The sequence below is a fragment of the Sminthopsis crassicaudata genome, chromosome 2, assembly GCF_048593235.1.
Source record: "Sminthopsis crassicaudata isolate SCR6 chromosome 2, ASM4859323v1, whole genome shotgun sequence".
NCBI classification, from domain to species: domain Eukaryota; kingdom Metazoa; phylum Chordata; class Mammalia; order Dasyuromorphia; family Dasyuridae; genus Sminthopsis; species Sminthopsis crassicaudata.
In genome coordinates, this window is record NC_133618.1 from 356,051,259 (window position 1) to 356,071,298 (window position 20,040).

Consider the following 20,040-nt stretch of genomic DNA (forward strand, 5'->3'; position numbering starts at 1 on the left):
AAGATCAGCTAATAAACTCATGAATTTAATAATAAATGAACATTTATTTATATCTTAGTATGTGCACAGCATCTGTCAGTTGACAATAAAGCATAAAGTAAAACAGTAAGATACAAAGCTTAGAATGAGTAAAGCACCTTGGGAGAAACAGAAATCATCAGACATTTTCATGTTCAAAGTCACATTTCAGTTCAAACTAGTGCTCTTAAGAAGTGGCACAGGCAAGATACATGAATGAATTCTAAAAAGGGTTGGGCGTTGGGTGCTTTTTTGGAGGCTATTCTTCCAGTCTCATCTGACCTGAGGATGATTTTCTTTAATTAGTTCAAAAATCAAATTTTAAAGTTGATGAAGAGATGATGCTTTTACTCAAAATCTTCCATAAACCCTCTTCTGTATGATTTTATCTGTAAATTTATATTCTCCCCATGAATATTGTCTCTTTCCACCTAAGAAGAAGAAAAAGCATTTTTTGGCTGAGGTGATTTTTTAGGCTTTTAAAAAATTACATTATGTAAATTTATTCATATCAGTTATGTGTCCTTAGAAAATGGTAAATCTATGTCAATGCATAATGTCTATTCATTTATCTATTTCTCATTTTTCGATTGGAATTGCCTCAATTGATTGATTTTTTTTCTTTTTTATTCTACTTTACCTTGATATTGATTTTTGTTTTTATCTTAGTAAATTAACAATTTGATTGTTCACATTTGACTCCTAACTATACAATTCCCTCATAGACTTCATGAAGACATAACAATGAAATTAAAGTAAACAAAGATAAAAAGAACAGTTTGGACAGACCAAGCTTATGAGGATGAAATCTGTGTTGGAGACACAATTCTGAAGTGTGGAGGGATAAAATCTCAAGGTATCTGTAAGATATCTTTATGGGGAAAAAAATCTCAGTCTCTGGTATTAACGGGAAAGTGGTAAAACTAATTTGCTTATTTTCCTATCTCCATTAAATTTTATGAAAGTGATAGATACAAGAGTTCTGAGTTCATCAGCACAGAATGAGACACACAAAAATTACCAACAATTAACAAAATGAAATTTACATTCTCTTATCACGACAAAAATATTCGATAAAGACATATAATGGGAACATCTCAATGACTTATAAAACTAGTCCAACTTTCATGGAGGAAATGTTGGCATATTGCTCCTCCTATATTCCACCCTTTGTGATAAGATCCTTAAGTTCTCTTAGACAATATTCTACCACTTAACTATTCTCCCACTTACCTTTCACTGATTAACCCCAAATTGCAATATTCAAGAAGCCTGATATAGGTAGCAATAAAAGGAAAAAACCTGCAATAACAAAAAGAAAACAAAACATATTAGCTTAAGGCTCAGTAAAGACATGACTAAATCTAGAAGAGTTCAAGGAAGAAGTGACTCTTGGGTCTAAATGATGAATTTCAGAATTTCTTTTTTTTTTTTTTTTTTTTTTTTAATTTTTTATTTTATTTTATAATTATAACATTTTTTGACAGTACATATGCATGGGTAATTTTTTACAACATTATCCCTTGCACTTACTTCTATTCAGATTTTTTCCCTTCCTCCCCCAACCCCCTCCCCCTGATGGCAAGCAGTCTTATATATGTTAAATATATTACAGTATAATTTAGATACAATATATGTGTGTAGAACCGAATTTTTTGTTGCACAGGAAGAATTGGATTCAGAAGGTAAAAATAACAGTTTACATTCATTTCCCAGTCCTTTTCTGGATGTAGCTGGTTCTGTCCATCATTAATCAATTGGAATTGGATTAGCTCTTCTCTATGTTGTAGAAATCCACTTCCATCAGCATACATCCTCGTACAGTATCATTGTTGAAGTGTATAATGATCTTCTGGTTCTGCTCGTTTCACTCAGCATCAGTTGATGTAAGTCTCTCCAAGCCTCTCTGTATTTCTCCTGTTGGTCATTTCTTATAGAACAGTAATATTCCATAACATTCATATACCATAGTTTACCCAACCATTCTCCAATTGATGGACATCCATTCATCTTCCAGCTTCTAGCCACTATGAAAAGGGCTGCCACAAACATTTTGGCACATACAGGACCCTTTCCCTTCTCTAGTAGTTCCTTGGGGTATAAGCCCAGTAGTAGTATGGCTGGGTCAAAGGGTATGCACATTTTGATAACTTTTTGGGCATAATTCCAGATTGCTCTCCAGAATGGTTGGATTCTTTCACAACTCCACCAACAATGCATCAGTGTCCCAGTTTTCCCACAGCCCCTCCAACATTCATCGTTATTTGTTCCTGTCATTTTAGCCAATCTGACAGGTGTGTAATGATACCTCAGAGTTGTCTTAATTTGCATTTCTCTGATCAATAGTGATTTGGAACACTCTTTCATATGAGTGGAAATAGTTTTAATTTCATCATCTGAAAATTGTCTGTTCATATCCTTTGACCATTTATCAATTGGAGAATGGCTTGATTTCTTATAAATTAAAGTCAATTCTCTGTATATTTTGGAAATGAGGCCTTTATCAGAACCTTTAACTGTAAAAATTTTTTCCCAATTTGTTACTTCCCTTCTAATCTTGTTTGCATTAGTTTTGTTTGTGCAGAAACTTTTTAATTTGGTGTAATCAAAATGTTCTATTTTGTGATCAATAATGGTCTCTAGTTCTCCCTTGGACACAAACTCCTTCCTCCTCCACAAGTCTGAGAGGTAAACCATCCCATGTTCCTCCAATTTATTTATGATTTCGTTCTTTATGCCTAAATCTTGGACCCATTTTGATCTAATCTTAGTATGTGGTGTTAAATGTGGGTCCATGCCTAGTTTCTGCCATACTAATTTCCAGTTTTCCCAGCAGTTTTTGTTAAATAATGAATTCTTATCCCAAAATTTGGGATCTTTGGGTTTGTCAAAGATTAGATTGCTATTTTTATTCACTATCTTGTCCTGTGAACCTAACCTATGCCACTGATCAACTAGTCTATTTCTTAGCCAATACCAAATGGTTTTGGTGACTGTTGCTTTATAATATAGCTTTAAATCAGGTACACTTAGACCACCTTCCTCTGACTTTTTTTTCATTAGTTCCCTTGCAATTCTCGACCTTTTATTCTTCCATATGAATTTTGTTGTTATTTTTTCTAGGTCATTAAAATAGTTTCTTGGGAGTCTGATTGGTATAGCACTAAATAAATAGATTAGTTTGGGGAGTATTGTCATCTTTATTATATTCGCTCGGCCTATCCAAGAACATTGAATGTCTTTCCAATTATTTAAATCTGACTTTATTTTTGTGGCAAGTGTTTTGTAATTTTGCTCATATAATTCCTGACTCTCCTTTGGTAGATATATTCCCAAATATTTGATACTATCGACTGTTATTTTGAATGGAATTTCTCTTTGTATCTCTTGCTGTTGGATTGTGTTGGTAATGTATAAAAATCCTGAGGATTTATGTGGATTTATTTTGTATCCTGCGACTTTGCTAAAATTCTGAATTATTTCTAAGAATTTCAGAATTTCAAGTAGTAGATGATGCCGATTTTTTGTAGCTCACAGTGTAAAAAAAAAAAAACCTAAGCAGAATTATCAGTACTTCTGCAAAGATGATGATACTTTCTGCATCATCACCCATCTGTATCACAAGTTGGGGAAAATTATCCTGTATCACTACCTACTGTTACCTGGCTCATTAGCCAAGATGTCCCTTTCCCTGAAAGCTCCTCAATGTGAGAGAGTAATAACAAATATCTATCCTGTAAGAAACTCCCAAGAACCTGTCTCACTTCTTTTTGGGGGGGCTGGGTAGGCATTTTTACCTACCCCTTATTGACAGAGAGTAAGTACCTCCACAGCAATTTCTCCAAGTGATTCAACAACCTCCCTGGAAAGGAGCTACAGAATGACCATTGAGTGTTTTAGATGCAACAGGGAAGGATTAATTAATTTTGTATTACAGAAAACAATGAACTATTGCAGGCTATAGTCTTTGGGTATTGCATATATCAGTGTCCACTCTTCTGCCATTTGTGCTAGAAGATGCCACATTGTCTTCTGCCAGGAGGATCTAGTTCCCTGCCTACCTCTACTTGACCCCTCTCTTTCTCTCTCTCTCTCTCTCTCTCTCTCTCTCTCTCTCTCTCTCTCTCTCTCTTTCATGGGCAGCTTATATCACCCCATACTGGACCTGAACATTACTTAGATCTAGACTTTTGTGTCTCATAATAGGAAAAATTTTATATTACCACTGCAGAGACTGAATCTGCTCCCCTATGCTGTCTCTCTTGTAAAGAAGGCTGTTTCTTGAGCTCTGTCAGAACCTTCTAGGAATGACATCATGGACTCTAATTATGCTCTCTTATGTTAGGTCCTGATTACAATCCAAACTATTACTGCCCTGACTGTACTACTACAGTCAAAGAAGTCAGAAACTGCCACATAGTTCAGGTAATTCTAAAAGATTATGGCTAATCATCTCAAGAAATTGTTCTTGTCAAGAACTATGCTCTCTAAAGCAGAAAATTACTCTTGTTGAAAAGGGGAACCCAGAAACTCCTGATACCTGTTATCACTAGATATGTTAAATCTTAGGATCAGTCCCTTATGCTCAAAGACACAAAGTAAACTAGAAACAAAGTCAAATAGAAAAAGGAACAAAGCCAGAATCTCCTCTGGGTCAGGACATGGTCTCTATTTCCTAAGTGCAAGCAGTAGCATTTCTGTTAAAGTAAGAAGAATGCATCCAAAATCTGACTCTGCTTTACAGAGTACCCCTCACTGAAAATTTAAGGGAGGGAAAATGTGTGAACATAATTTTATAGTTTTATGATGAGAATGGGGAAGGGAAAAGAATGACCATTTATATAGTGCTTAGAGTACCAGGCACTATACTAAGCACTTTTAAATTATCTCATTTGATTCTCACATCAATCTTACATAGTAGGTACTACTATTATCCTCATTTTGCAGTTAGACTTGATTTAAAACAAATCTTCCTGATTCTAGAATCAATGTTGTACAAACTGTGCAATAAAAATTTTTTAAATTTCACCTGTTCTCAACTAATTAAAACATTTACTATAGATAATTTTGTCCATATCCCTAATTCCAGAATTATCTCTTAGATCTTGGGGAGAATTAAGTATTATTCTTTCAAGTACTTCATCCAATGGTTCGCACCCAAAAATCACATTCCATGTGGAAAAATTCTAGTTGACCGTTCATTTGACAAGTTAAAAGGAAAAAACTAATGAAACTTACATAGTCCCTTCAACATTTAGTTGTTAAACTATTCTAAAATTCTAGGGTTTTACCTTGGTTTACATGCTCTCATTTTTTGGGTCACTCAAGCTAGACTTTATTGGTTAACCTTGAATATGTAGAATTATAGAACTAGGAATTGCCTGTTCAGTTTCATTAGCATTCCACTTCTATTCAGAACTAAAAAAATTCTTTCCTTATTCATAAATAAATATAAATCCCTTAAAATTTTAGATGATATGTTGCAAAAGGTTTCCCTCGTAGGCAATTGAGTTATGATGACCATTAGTAATACAAAAGCATCTCCCAGCAAGGAAATAGCTTTGATTTTTTTCCTTTCCAAAGATAAAATCTTTTTTTTTTTCCATTTCCCAAAATTTGCTTACTCTGGACTGTTTTGAAGGTAAAATGAAATGGAAAATGCTGCTAGTAGAAGAATTTAAACTCCCTGCTTGGAAGGCTTACCAACAACACTTGTGAAGAGCTTAAAAGAATTTAGCACAATTGTCTTTGAGATAGTTTATTAAGGATACAAGATATATTCACATTATCTTTCCTTACTGAATGATCACAAGTAGTTTACTCCCTAATCTTGATAATGGTGCTGAACTTCCTCAATAAGCAAAAAAGCAAGTCATTCCTAGGGGGATAACCAAAAAACAAAAAAGTTTTGAGAGTGCTCTTAATAACTTTTAAGGAAAACTAGTGTAATTTGCATTAGGATAGGAATTAGGCTATTGCTCTTACCAAAGCAAAGCAAAGCAAAGCAAAGAAATCCTTGATAAAAGTATGAGGAAGAAGCAGAGTTTAACAAATAAGATTTTTCATCAGATGATATCATTATAATCACATAGTGAAATGAAATATTGTTGTTGTTGTTATGTTGTTGAAAAGTTCAGTTATGTCTAACTCTTTATAATCCCATGGATCATGGTCATATGTTAGGCCTTTTTTTCCTTCACTATCTTTTGAAGTCTATCCAAATTCATGTTTATTATTTCTATACTATTTATCCATCTCATATGATGCCATTTCTTTTTTTTTTTTTTATTCAGTCTCCCCGATATGAGGGTGTTTTCCAATGAGTCACATCTCATTATATGGCCAAAATATTTAAGCTTCAGCTTCAATATTCTAACTCTCAATGAATAATTTGAATTAATTTTAAGTATAGGCTAATTTGATCTCCTTGTTATCCAAGGGACTCTCAAAAGTCTTCTCCAATACTGAGTCAAATTTACAGAAAGAAATTTTTTTAAAATCCCATTGTGTTCATTATTGGGTATAAAACAAATTTATTTTCATAAAGTAAAAAAATTACTTTAAAGATTTTTCTTTCATTAATATATTGTTTGTGTATGTTAGAGAAGATTTCTTGAAATATCTAACAAATGAATTTTTTTTTCAAAAATCTTTCAATAGTTACTACCAGTATAGGTATGTAATAGTGAGCTATATGCTCAACAAGTATATTTATCATGCTTGAAGAATATGTGGAGAATATATATCTCCAAATATAAGAATCCAAATCTAAGAGTGATATAATGACATAATGTTGATTGCATCTAGCCCTTGAATATCACAATCTATATAATTCAGCCTAACTAAACATACTAAAAATGCCAAATAGATGAAAAATGTCCATTCTATTTAAATGAATGTAAAATTCACACAGCTAGTCTATCAATGTTCCAATAACTGGGACAAATTCTGCCCATGGCAATAAGTCTGATACAGAATCGAATAGGATGAAGAGAATGAACTTTTGAGAAATTGTGCAATGTTTTTAATGATCCCACACTTCTCCACAAAAAGAGCTCATCTATAACTATGTTATTCTTCCAGAGAATCCTGGGAAGATGGTGGAGTAAGAGGTAACCTAAAGCACAACTCCCCCCTCCATCTCAACCACACCAAATAAACAAGAAAAGTATCCCCTAAATGCAGCAAATGCAGCAATAACAGGATGAGAAAAAATTGAAAGAACCAACCACAAGGTAATTCTTATAGAATAAATATAGTCATTGACCCAATGTTCCTATCTCATGTGCCTCACTCCTCCTACAGTCATCATTTCTGAGTAATTTATGGTGGCTGCAATATTAGGTACTGACTTTTGGAATCAATCTCTTTACTATGTTCCATAGTAGAATAATTTCCAGGATAGATTGAGGCCCATAATATCAGTTTTAAGAGTCAAATAATGAAAAAGAATACTTGTGGAGGAATATGGATGTAGTGGGGGGAACTATATAGAGGGAAAAGCTCAGAAGTGAAGTACTGGTCAAAACTATTTAATAATGTACAGGAACAAATAGAGAACCATCATAAAGAGGGAAAAGAAGGTATAGAAGAAAATCCAATTACAAAAGCCTATCTAGGTTTCTACTTACTGGTATCCCAGGGGGCCCTATACCAAATCTTTATAATCAGTTTCTCAGGCTTTTCATAGAGATTGAACAAAGCAAAATATAGAAAGAATGCTATAATCAAGAAAACTGGGACTAAAAAGCAGGAATGATAAGTTTAACTCCATTAGACTTCTGGACATTCTCTTTAACAGTATCTTAACAACCTCATCCCTTCGTGATACCTTATAGCAGCCAGATAGTCTGAGATAACCAAAGATAGACAATATGAGCAAGGGATAAGGACAAAATTGATAGGGTAGAGAAAAGAAATTATTAATAGTAAGAAGCATAGGACAATAAGATAGCAAGGACATCATAGAAAATTCAAAATCTGCCATTGACAGATAAATGCTACCTGAGGTGAAATGAGTTTGACAAGGAAATAAAGAGCCATCTCAAGGAATAAGTACTTTGCAACAAAGAAAATTGAATCAGAATCTTCTACTGAACCTGAAAGAATTGCAATAATTTTGGCAAAGTCCATTCAAAATGACAATAGAGTAACTCTCAAGAATATCTAGAGGGGTTCTAAGAAGCCCAGAATGATAAGATTTAAGACCTGGAAAAGACCTCAGTAACCAACTAATCTAAATCCTATGTGAATGTGACCACCTACTCCTTATTGAAAACCACCGAGGAGGGCAAGTTACTAGCCTCTTTGCTCCACCCTTTGTTCCTTGTTCAGCCCTTTGAGTTTAAACAATTGTATTATGATTTTAAAGAAAAGTTCGGATTCGCTCCTATAAATGACACTGTCAAGCTCAGTTAAAAAGTAAAAGTATTAAAGTTTTAATCAAACAAGACAAGTTCAGACAATTTAGATTTACACAAACAAATAGAAGTAAGACCAATTAACAACATGACAATTATAGGAGATAGAGGAAGAGAATACATCACCAATTCAAGGGAACCTCAAAAACTCAAATGGCTGGGAGCCCCGTTTCAGCCTCAATCAACTTGAATTGTGTAAAGATTTTTCCGGGCGAAGCGTCCTCCCCGCTGGTGAGACTCAGTAGAGAGGTAGGAGGGGACTCTTAATCTTATATACCCCTCTTAGACAAAGGGGGCTTTCAGCCAAGAAGTCTGGCATGTGTGACCATTTAGTATTTTGACTCACTTCATATATCATCTTGACATATGTATGTATCAAATATCTAGTATTTTGACTCACTTCACCTATCATCTTGACATATAAAATAGTGACCATCTGGTGTTTTGACTCATTCCATATGTCTACACCTTGATTGTGTTTCCTTAGTAATTGTATATGCTCGGGGAGGAAGCCACCCAGCCCTAAGCATAAACATTCCCAGGAATGGCTAGTGCCTGGTATCTATTGTCAAGGACATAGAGAGTTCATGGAATGGTCAAATTCCCATAATTTAGAAGCTCAGGCCTGTTATATTTGAGTGAGCTTACAATTCTAATATGAAATTTTAATTTCTTATTCAACAATATAGGTCTAATCTAACCTTATATAAAATAATTATATCTCCCCATCCCCAATCCAGTCTTGATTTGTCCATGGTAAATATATCCGCTTTTTTCTACTTATCTTCATATTCTATGCATTCAAGCAACCTTCACTGTCACTCTCCATTTTATCACTAACCTTCTTAAACTATAGTATCCAAAGGTAGTCTAATGAGAACAGAATACTGTGGGATTTGCATCCTATGAATTTGACTGAAATTGTGTTGGCCCACCACATCACATAGTAACTAAGCTTATTAAATACTATCCTCTCAATCTACTTCACAACTGTCTTTATACTTGAAGAATTTTTTATACCAAGATACAAGACTCTACATTTAACACCAATGTGTTATTTGGTGTTAAATAAGCAAATAAATTGGTTCTTTAAATTTTATTGTATTAAACCTATCCCTATGCTTTAACCTGTCAAGATTTTTAAATCTTGACTCTGGCATCTGCTAACCCTGCCAGTTTGGTAATTATCTGTGAATTTAACTTTGCAAATATCTGTAAATAACATTGATGCCTTTATCCAAATCCATATTAGAAATATTAAACAATTCAAAGCCAAATAGATCCTTGGAGGTAATTCCACTAGCGAGCGATATAGTATCACGTTAACATTGAGCTATTCATGACAACTCTTAGAATCTGCATTTGAATATTCTTTGTCTAATATTTGCTAAAATTTATGTAAATTATATCCAGAACATCCTCATTCAGTTACTAGTTTACTAATTCTGTTCAAAAACTGTAACGTGCAGTTGTCTCCAGAAGCTGCCGATCACTCTCTGGGAGGAGATCTGCTGTGTCAACTCAAATCTCTCAGACAGATTCTTCTTCCTGTAGAGAACCGTTGTCTCCAGACAGTTGCCATCAACTCTGGTCCAGAGAAGTGATTTCCCTTCCTGCAGAGAGCTGCCTCAAGTCTGGTCTAGAGCAGAGACTCCCTTTTTCCTCCAGAGCTGCCCTCTTTATCCTCCCAGAGAATGGATGTGGGATAATGCAAGGGCTTCTGGGAAGAATTACTTCAACCAATGAACTTGCTCCTCCTAAGCATGCAAGCTCTTCCCAAGAAAGGCCAGAACTAGAGAATTGTCAAGTACCGATTTAGCACTTAGTAAGAACATAATATCTCATTATCTCATTAGCACTTAGCAAGAACCTAACAAAAAACAAATGAGGTTAGTGATGTTATCTCTAAGTAACCATCATTTCCCTTTCTAGATATTCACCAAGTATTTCTTTAATGATCATTTCTAGAACTTTTCCAGGAATTGAAGTCACACTTAAATTCATCAGTCTTTATTTTTCAGGCTCTCTTCTATTTATTATTTTGAAATTTTGAAAATTTGATTTTCTTTATTTTGGACCTCTCCTATTTTGCATGATCACTCAAACATAACTGATGATTTCACAGAAACTAATTTGATAATTCTTTTAAGACCCAGGACTTAGTTGATCTGGGCTGGGCAACTTGATTTCAATAAGGGAAGCTGAATGTTCTTTTATTATTTTCTTAGGAATCTTAAGTACCAACAAACAATCTATTAGTCACTTTTAGTTCAATCCTTTCCAGTATTAAGGATATTCTCTTTTTCAAAAGTTCTGCCTTTTCTCTATTGGCAGTTATTAGCCCTTACCGCAGAGCCTGGCATATAGAAGAAAATTAATAAATATTTATTGAGTAATTCATTGATCCCATCCTCTCTAAGTAGAGTTTTTGTCTCATCTTTAATACTCTTCTTCTTCCAACAAAGAAATAAAAAATCAACTTGGTAGTTTTTAGATTCTTTTACAAAATAATACTGAGCTTTAATTTTCCTGATGCTATTATTAGAATATCTTATACTAATCTTCTGCTTCAGAATGCCAACCAAAGAATTAAATGAAAATTTTAAGGAAATAACAATAGAAATTAGATCTGTTAAGGCAAAAATCAAGAAGTCTTTAAAATAGAAAAATATATATAATAAAGGGAGTTACTTAAAAATGAATGATTCTTTGAATAAGAAAATAACAAAGTAGGAATAAAAATAAACAGGATAGAAGAAAAATCACATAAAATTAAAACAAAGATTTGAAAGCAAACATTAAATACTTTTAATGTAAACATTAAATCTTTAGATGTATTTAGAAAAATAAAATACTATTAAGGAAAAACAGGAGTTATCATAGAAAAAAAGAAAGGAATAAAGGAAAAGGTAAAGAATAGGATTATGTTTCCAGAATCAGGTTATTGGGCATTTTCTACTGTATTCTAATTTTTCTATTGCCAATAATAAATATTAAAGGGAGACATAAAGATATTATGGGAAGAGAGCTGTGAAGAAAAAGGAAAGCTGGTAAGGAAATTGTGAGGAAAAGAGAGGACCAAATCAAAGTAAGCATGACATACAACAGAAACTAAATGATAGTTCAAAAATGTATCTGTGAGCATATTCTTTATTACTCCTATTCTGGTCACTACACTCAATCGAATCTATTTTTTAATAATTGCATTTACTTTTATTTATGTTATCTTTCTGTCACATTGATTTAGCTTTGATAAAAGAATCTAAATATTTCATACTGTTATTAAGTCTATTTTGTTATATTTTGGCATAATACAATCAATGAAGATGATAATTGACAGGATTAATAGGCAATACTAAAAATAATGGATGAAAACATGAGAAATACCCTATAAAATAATTACAAAGTGCACAGAATTCCTGGACTATAACATACTCAGCCATGCACAAATGTACATAAAAGTTTGTGGCTTTGTTGTTTGTTTGTTTGTTTTTAAGCATAGAGAGAAGTAAAAAGAAACAAAGAATTAGAGAGATACTCAGTGCTCATGGTTGAACCACATCAATATAATAAAGTATATGTTGCTAAAACAAATTTCTGAGATATTTTATGAAACTAAAACTAATAAAATTCATTTTTAAGTATAGATGATTTAGAGACTCAAGGAAAAATATCTGAAGGGAAGAAATGAAATATGAATGAAGCAGATATGGATATGGTATTGCCAGACTTCAAATTATATTGTGAAATAATAATAATCAAAACCATTTCATATTAGGTTTTTTATTTATTTTGGATTTTAGGTAAATCAGCAAAAAACCACTGGATAAGCAAGAAAAACAGGAGACTGAAAACAGTAACCCAATGTATAAGTAAACCAAAGGAAATCATCAAGGGAAGGACTCCCTGTTTGACAAGAACTAGTAGGGAAATTAGAAAGCAGTTTATTAGAAATTAAATTTAGGCCATCTTTACCCAGATACAACAATCTGTTCAAAATGCATCTGCTATATTAGTATAGAATGTTATTAGTATAGTATAGAAATTAGGGAAGAACAAGAGGAAGAATTGTGGGTATCAGAGAAAGCTAAAGCAACTACATATATCTATATTTCCTCTATCTTGCCTCTGATCCTCTTTTGTATTGCAGCCTCCACTTTTTCTTCAATTTTCCTTACTGCTAAACAGAAAGGACCATCCTATTTATTAGGGCAAATTTACAAATAGACAGCTAACCTAAAGAAGAAAAGCCTTTAATGTTTTCTAATTTCAGGAATAGACCCTATCTAATTAAAGGATGCAACATCCCCTATTCCTACTCTGCAAAGCCTCCAGCAAAAACTTTGTCCAACCCTGAATTATTTCTAAAATTCATCCTCTGCCTAAATTGAAGCTATATATACTTTATCCTTTTTTTTTTTTGGAGGAGTCTCTGTTGGTTTAGATGGGGCTCCCTTGATGGAAATCCAATAAACTCATTAGTTACTAAATTTTTCCTTTGAGGTTTTTGGTTTTGATTCTAGTTATGTTGTGTTTTTTTCCCGAAACTGACAAATTTAATTCCTAGTGTCATTCATAACTGTCTCAGTGAGGGACTTCTAATTTTTTGTATAGCTATTTTAACTTACTGTTATTCTTGTCCAATAACAAAAATCTATTTTCTCTCCTTCTCATCTTCCCTCCTTCCCAACTGAAAAAAAGAAAAAGAAAAAAAGCCCTTTTAACAAATATGATAAATTATTTTGTTGGCTATATCCCAAAATTATATACCTCAACTTGTAGCCTGAATCTATTACCTTTTTGTGAGTAGCATATTTTATCATGGATGTTCTGATCTTTGTACTGATGAGTGTCTTTATCTCTTTAGAAATTGTTCATCTTTACAACTTTACTATAATTGCTATTTATAATTTGTTTGTGTATTTACAATTCTGTTGTTATTGTATAAATTGGTCCCCAGGTTCTGCTCACTTTGTTCTCCATATTCAAAAAAGTTTCCATGGTTTTCTCTGGAATAAGAAAAAGACAGAATTATGTCCCTTTGAGTCCAGAAGCATTTTTATTGGTAAGATATATAATAAAGATGTTTTCCCCAGCCCCAAATAAGTGGCAACCTACACTATTTTAATTTCTTCATTATAACAAAGAAAGTTATTAGAAATTTTCTGGAATATATTGGACCAAACTTTGTTTCCATCTTTCACCTCCTAAGATCCTATTTCTATTGTTTGGATTTGGGGATTAAAATATTTGGACAGTTTAGTCATTTTTGATTGTATAATTACACACTGATATTCAGAATGGCAATGTTATCTCACAGTTTCATTAATGGTTTCTTAGATTGTCCTTTCACTCCACGGTTGACCATTCTTATTTTTGGTTATGTTTGTCAACTTGCCTGTTGTGAGGCAAGACACCGGAGTTGCAAAATTCTGTATTTTCTTGGAAAGACTCTTTGCTCTGAACTCATGAATTTGGCAATTGCCTTCAGTCATGGAGAAGATTGACCACCTAAAAGAAAGAAATCTTTTTTCTTTTTCTTTTTTTTACTTTTGATAATATTTAATATTTTCAAATACATGCAAAGATACTTTTCAGCATTCACCTTAGCAAAATTTTCTGTTACAATTTTCTCTCCCTTTCTTCTCCCTTATGCCTTCCCCAAGAAACCAAGAAACCAAGGTTAAACATGTGCAATTCTTCTAAACATTTTCATATTCATTATGTTATGCAAAAAAATGAGATCCAAAAGGGGAAAACATGAGAAAGAAGAGGAAATGCATTAATGTAAATAATAACAAAAAAGTGAAAATACTATGCTTTAATTCACATTCAGTTTCCATAGTTCCCTCTCTGGATGTGGATGGCACTTTCCATCATAAGTCTATTGGAATGGCCTTAAATCATGCCGTTGTTAAAAAGAGTCAAGTCTATCACAGTTGATCATCACATAATCTTGTTGTTGCCATGTACAATGGTCTCTTAATTCTGCTCACTTCACTTAGCATCAGTTCATGTAAGTCTTTCAAGGGTTTTCTGAAATCAGCTTGTTCATCATTTCTTATAGAAAAATAATATTCCATTACATTAGCATATCATAATAGATTCAGTCATTGCCAATTGAGGGGCATCCAAATTCCCGAATTCTAGAATTCAATTTCTAGTTCCTTACCATTACAAAAACGGTTGATATGAACATTTTTGCACATGTGGGTCTTTTCCTTCTTTTATGATTTCTTTTAGATCCAAATTCAATAGAGACATTGCTGGATCAAAGGGTAAGCACAATTTTATAACCATTTAGGTACAGTTCCAAATTGCTCTCCAGAATGGTTACATCACTTCACAATTACATCAATAATGCATTAGTTTTTCCACATACCCTCCTACATTTACCATTTTTTTTAACTTTAATATTAACCAATCTGAGAGGTGTGAGGTAGAATCTCAAAGTTGTTTTAATTTGCATTTCTCTAATTAATAGTTCTTTTAAAATATTTTATTAAAGCTTTTTTGTTTACAAAACATATGCATGAGTTAATCTATCAACTTTGACCTTTGCAAAGTCTTCTGTTCCAAATTATACCCTCCTTCCCCTCACGACCTCCCCTAGATGGCAGGTAGTCCAATACATGTTAAATATGTTTTCAAAAAATATACTAAATCCAAGATGTGTATGCATATTTATAAAGTTATGTTACTGCACAAGAAAATTCTGATCAAGAAGAAAAAAACTGGGAAAGAAAACATAATGTAACCAAACAGCAACAGAAAGAGTGAGAATGCTATCTTGATCAATCTCAGCTCCCAGAGTCCTGTCTTTGGGTGTAGATGGCTGTTTTCATCACTGAACAATTGGAATTGGTTTGAATCATCTCATTGTTGAAGAGAGCCACATATATCAGAAGCGATCATCATATAGTCTTGTTGTTGCAGAATATAATGATCTCCTGCTTCTGCTCATTTCACTTAGCATCAATTTATATAAGTCCATTTAAGCTCCACCTTTTCTCTCAGAATACTTTATTTCATGACAAGCCTCGGAATTAGTGCTGGACTAAAAAAAAAAAACCCACAAATAATTACCAACAGAAGATATCCTCAAAATTCACCAGAAAAGGTCTATTTTTGCTCGTAGGTGGGGACGGTTAGATCAGGCACAGACTGAAGACAAGCAGTGGCAGCACAGCAGACAGTGAGAGTAAGGCAGGCAACTCACACTGAGCAGACCTGTGAAGAGTGGGGTGTGATCTCAGCCGTTTCTGCAAGGAGAACTTTACTACAGTGTGGCTACTTTGGCAACAAGCCAATAGATCAGCAGTGAAGTTGTAAACACAGGGGGTAAAGACTATAACCCGGGAAAAGGTAGGGACTCTCAAAACCTGGCCACACCCACCCAGAGTGCCTCAGCATGCTCTGAGTCTCAGAGCCCAGACTCAGTGCAGCCATTGCTGTCCTAGTGCCTCAGTGCTGCCCCTGTAGTCTGTAGAGGAAGCCCAGAAATACCATCTAGCCCCCCCCCCAAAAAAAAGCAAACTGCAGGGGGGTTTTTTTGTTAGTTTATTTTCTTTGACAAAATGAGCAAAAAAATAAAATAGACTCTCTAACTATTGATAGCTTCTATTTGGATAGAGAGCAGACTTTAAACTCTGAGAAGACTAAAAAAAGACTGTCTCCAGATGAATTCCCAAAGGAGCATATGATCTGGTCCTCAACACACAAGACTCTCACAGAAGAAATTAAAAAGGTTCTCACAATAGAGCTAGAAAAAAAAAAATGGGAAAAGGAAAGGGAAGCTTGGCAAGAGAGTCTGGCTAAGTCATCACACTAGTTTAAAGATAGAGTGGATAAAGAAATCAAATTATCAAAAAATAGAATTAGTGAATTGGGAAAAGAAAATAACTCTCTAAAAATAAAATTGGTGAAATGGAAAAAATATTCCATAGAACAATACAATTCACTGAAAAATTCAATTGGGCAATTAGAAAGTGATATAAAAAAAGGAATGAAGAAAATAATTCATTAAAAATCATAATTGAACAAAAGGAAATGACTGACTCAAGGAGACACCAAGAAACACTCAAAAAAAAAAAAAGAAAAAAAAAAGAAAGAAAGAAACAATGGGGAAAAAAATGTCAAATACCTTCTGAGGAAAGCAACAGACCTGGAAAATAGATCTAGGAGAGATAATCTGAGAATTATTGGACTTCCTGAAAAATATGATGAAAAAAAAAAAAAAGCTTGGACAATATTTTCCAGGAAATTATTAAAAGAATTACACAGATGTTATGGAAACAGAGGGTAAAATAAACATTGAAAGAATTCATTGATCATCTACTGAAAGGGACCCTAAAATCAAAACTCCAAGAAATATAGTGGCAAAATTCCAAAACTATCAGACAAATGAATAAATACTGCAAACTGCTAGAAAAAAATCAATTCAAATATAGAGGAGACACAATAAGGGTTGCTCAGGATCTAACAGCATTCACATTGAAGGGCCTGGAATATGATATTCCAAAAGGCTAAGGAACTTCTTATGCAGCCAAAAATAACTCAGCCATGATAAGCATTTATTTTTCCAGGTAAGAGGATGGATATTCAATGAAAAAAGTGAATCTCATCTATTTCTGATGAAAAAACCGGAACCAAAAAAAAAAAAAAAAAAAAACAACTTTGATCTACAAATATAGAAGTCAAGAAAAACCTAAAAAGGTAAAAAGAAATCTTGGGAACTACATTTCTGCTAGAAAGATATATAAAGAACACATGTATACTTTGTTTGAGAAACTAGAGGTGGAAAAGAAATTGTACCAGGAAAAGGGTAAAATGGAGGTACTACATCTCACAAAGAGGAAAAGGAAACCTATTATATCTGAGAGAAAGAATGGAGGAGGATGAATACAATGTGTATCTTACTCTCATCAGAATTGGCTTAAAGAGAAAAATATTAGACATATTCGATTTATGGTGAAATTTCTCCCACTTCATTGAAAAGTGGGAGGGGAAAGTGAAAAGGGAAGGAGTAAGCTAAGTGGAAGGGAATACAGAATTTGTGAGGAAAAGGTGTAAGATAGGGGGAGGAACTCTAAGGTGAGAGGAGGGACACTAAAAAGGGAGGGCTGTGGGAAGCAAGTGGTGCTCACAAGTTTAATACTGGGGAGGGGATGTAAGGGGGAAAGAAAGGAGAAAGGCATAAGCAGGGATTAACAAGATGGCAAGTAATACAGAATTGGTAATTTTACCCATAAATGTGAATGGGGTGAATTCCCCCATAAAATGGAAGCAGTTAGCAGACTGGATTAAAAGCCAGAATCCTACAATAAGTTGTTTACAGGAAACACACTTGAAGCAGGGCAATACATATAGAGTAAAAGTAAAAGGTTGGAACAGAACCTACTATGCTTCAGGTGAAGTCAAAAAAGCAGGGGTAGGCATCATCATCTCAGTTCAAGCAAAAGCAAAAATTTATCTAACTAAAAGAGATAAGGAAGGGCATTATCTTGCTAAAGGGTAGCAGAGATAATGAAGCAATATCAATATTAAACATATATATACCAAGTGGTGTAGCATCTAAATTCTTAAAAGAGAAATTAAGAGAGTTGCAAGAAGAAATAGGCAGAAACACTATAATAGTGGGAGATTTCAACCTTGCACTCTCAGAATTAGATAAATCAAACCACAAAATAAATAAGAAAAAAGTCAAAAGAGGTAAATACAATACTAGTAAAGTTAGATATGATAGATCTTTGGAGAAAACTAAATGGAGACAGAAAGGAGTACTTTCTTCTCAGCAGTTCATAGAACTTATACAAAAATTGAACATATATTAGGACATAAAAACCTCAAATTCGAATGCAATGAGGCAGAAATAGTAAATGCATCCTTTTCAGACCATAAGGCAATGAAAATTACGTTCAATGAAAAGCCAAGGGAAAAGAGACCAAAACATATTGGAAGCTAAATGATCTCATACTAAAGAATGACTGGGTGAAACAGCAAATAATAGACATAATTAATAACTCCACTCAAGAAAATGACAATAATGAGACATCATCCAAAAATGTGCGGGATGCAGCCAAAGCGGTAATAAGGGGAAATTTTATATAACTAGAAGCCTACTTGCATAAAATAGAGAAAGAGAAGGTCAATGAATTGAGCTTACAACTAAAAATTCTAGGGAAGGAACAAATTTAAAACCCCAAGACAAACACTAAACTTGAAATTCTAAAAATAAAAGGAGAGATTAATAAAATTGAAAGTAAAAAACTATTTAATTAATAAATAAAATTAAGAGTTGGTTTTATAAAAACAAACAATAAAATACATAAACCTTTGTTAAATCTGATTAGAAAAAGGAAAGAGGAAAATCAAATTGTTAGATTCAAAAATGAAAAGGGAGAACTTTCCACCAATAAAGAGGAAATTAGAACAATAATAAGAAATTGTTTCCCCCAACTTTATGCCAATCAATTTGATAACCTAAGTGAAATGGAGGAATATCTACAAAAATATAGATTGCCTTAGATTACTTAACTTAACTATTACCATTTTTGAAAAAAGAAATAGAACAAGCTATTAATCAGCTTCTGAAGAAAACATCCCTAGGAACAGATGGATTTACATGTGAATTCTACCAAACATTTAAATAACAATTAACTCCAATACTATATAAACTATTAGAAAAAAAGAGGGAATGAAGGACTTCTACCTAATCCCTTTTATGACACAGACATGGTACTACAGTACTTAAGCCAGTTAGAATGAAAACAGAGAAAGAAAATTACAGATCAAGCATTTTTAAATATCACCAACAAAATCCAACAACAAGAGATACATACAAAGAGAAATTCCATTCAAAATAACTGTCGAAACTGAGATACCACTACACACCTATCAGATTGGCTAGAATGACAGGGAAAGATAACACAGAATGATGAGGGGATGTGGGAAATCAGGGACACTGATACATTGTTGGTAGAATTGTGAATACATCCAGCCATTCTGGAGAGCAATTTAGAACTAGGTTCAAACAGTTATCCAAATGTGCATACCCTTTGACCCAGCAGTGTTGGTACTGGGCTTATATACCAAATAGATCTTAAAGAAGGGAAAGAAACCTGTATGTGTAAGAATGTTTGTGGCAGCCCTCTTTGTAGGGGTCAGAAACTGGAAACAACGTGGATGCTCATAAATTGGAGAAGGGCTGAATAAATTGTGGTATATGAATGTTATAGAATATAATAGTTCTGTAAGAAATGACCTACAGAATGATTTCAGAAAGTCCTGGAGAGACTTAAAAGAACTGATGCTGAGTGAAATGAGTAGGATCGTTGTATACTTCCACAACAATACTGTATGATGATCAATTCTAATGGATGTGGCCATCTTCAACAATGAGATGAACCAAATCAATTCCAATAAAGCATAATGAATTGAACCAACTACACCCAGCGAAATAACTCTGGGAGATGACTATGAACCACTACATAGAATACCCAATTCCTCTATTTTTGTCCACCTGCATTTTGGATTTCCTTCACAGGATAATTGTACATTATTTCAAAGTCCAATTGTTTTTGTACAGCAAAACAACTGTTTG

At 33.5% G+C, this 20,040-nt stretch overlaps 1 protein-coding gene and 1 long non-coding RNA gene across 2 annotated transcripts in view; one reads left to right on the forward strand and one right to left on the reverse strand.

The window, feature by feature from the left end:
* Positions 1-20,040, forward strand: part of TRPC7 (transient receptor potential cation channel subfamily C member 7) — a 288,781-nt gene that overhangs the window by 65,043 nt on the left and 203,698 nt on the right. The gene's annotated exons all lie outside the window — the stretch shown is intronic.
* Positions 71-13,443, reverse strand: LOC141553500 (uncharacterized). Its single transcript, XR_012485480.1, has 4 exons — positions 13,235-13,443; positions 13,067-13,128; positions 1,252-1,320; positions 71-449 (listed from the first exon to the last, which is right to left on the reverse strand). It is a non-coding gene; the product is annotated as an uncharacterized LOC141553500 (long non-coding RNA).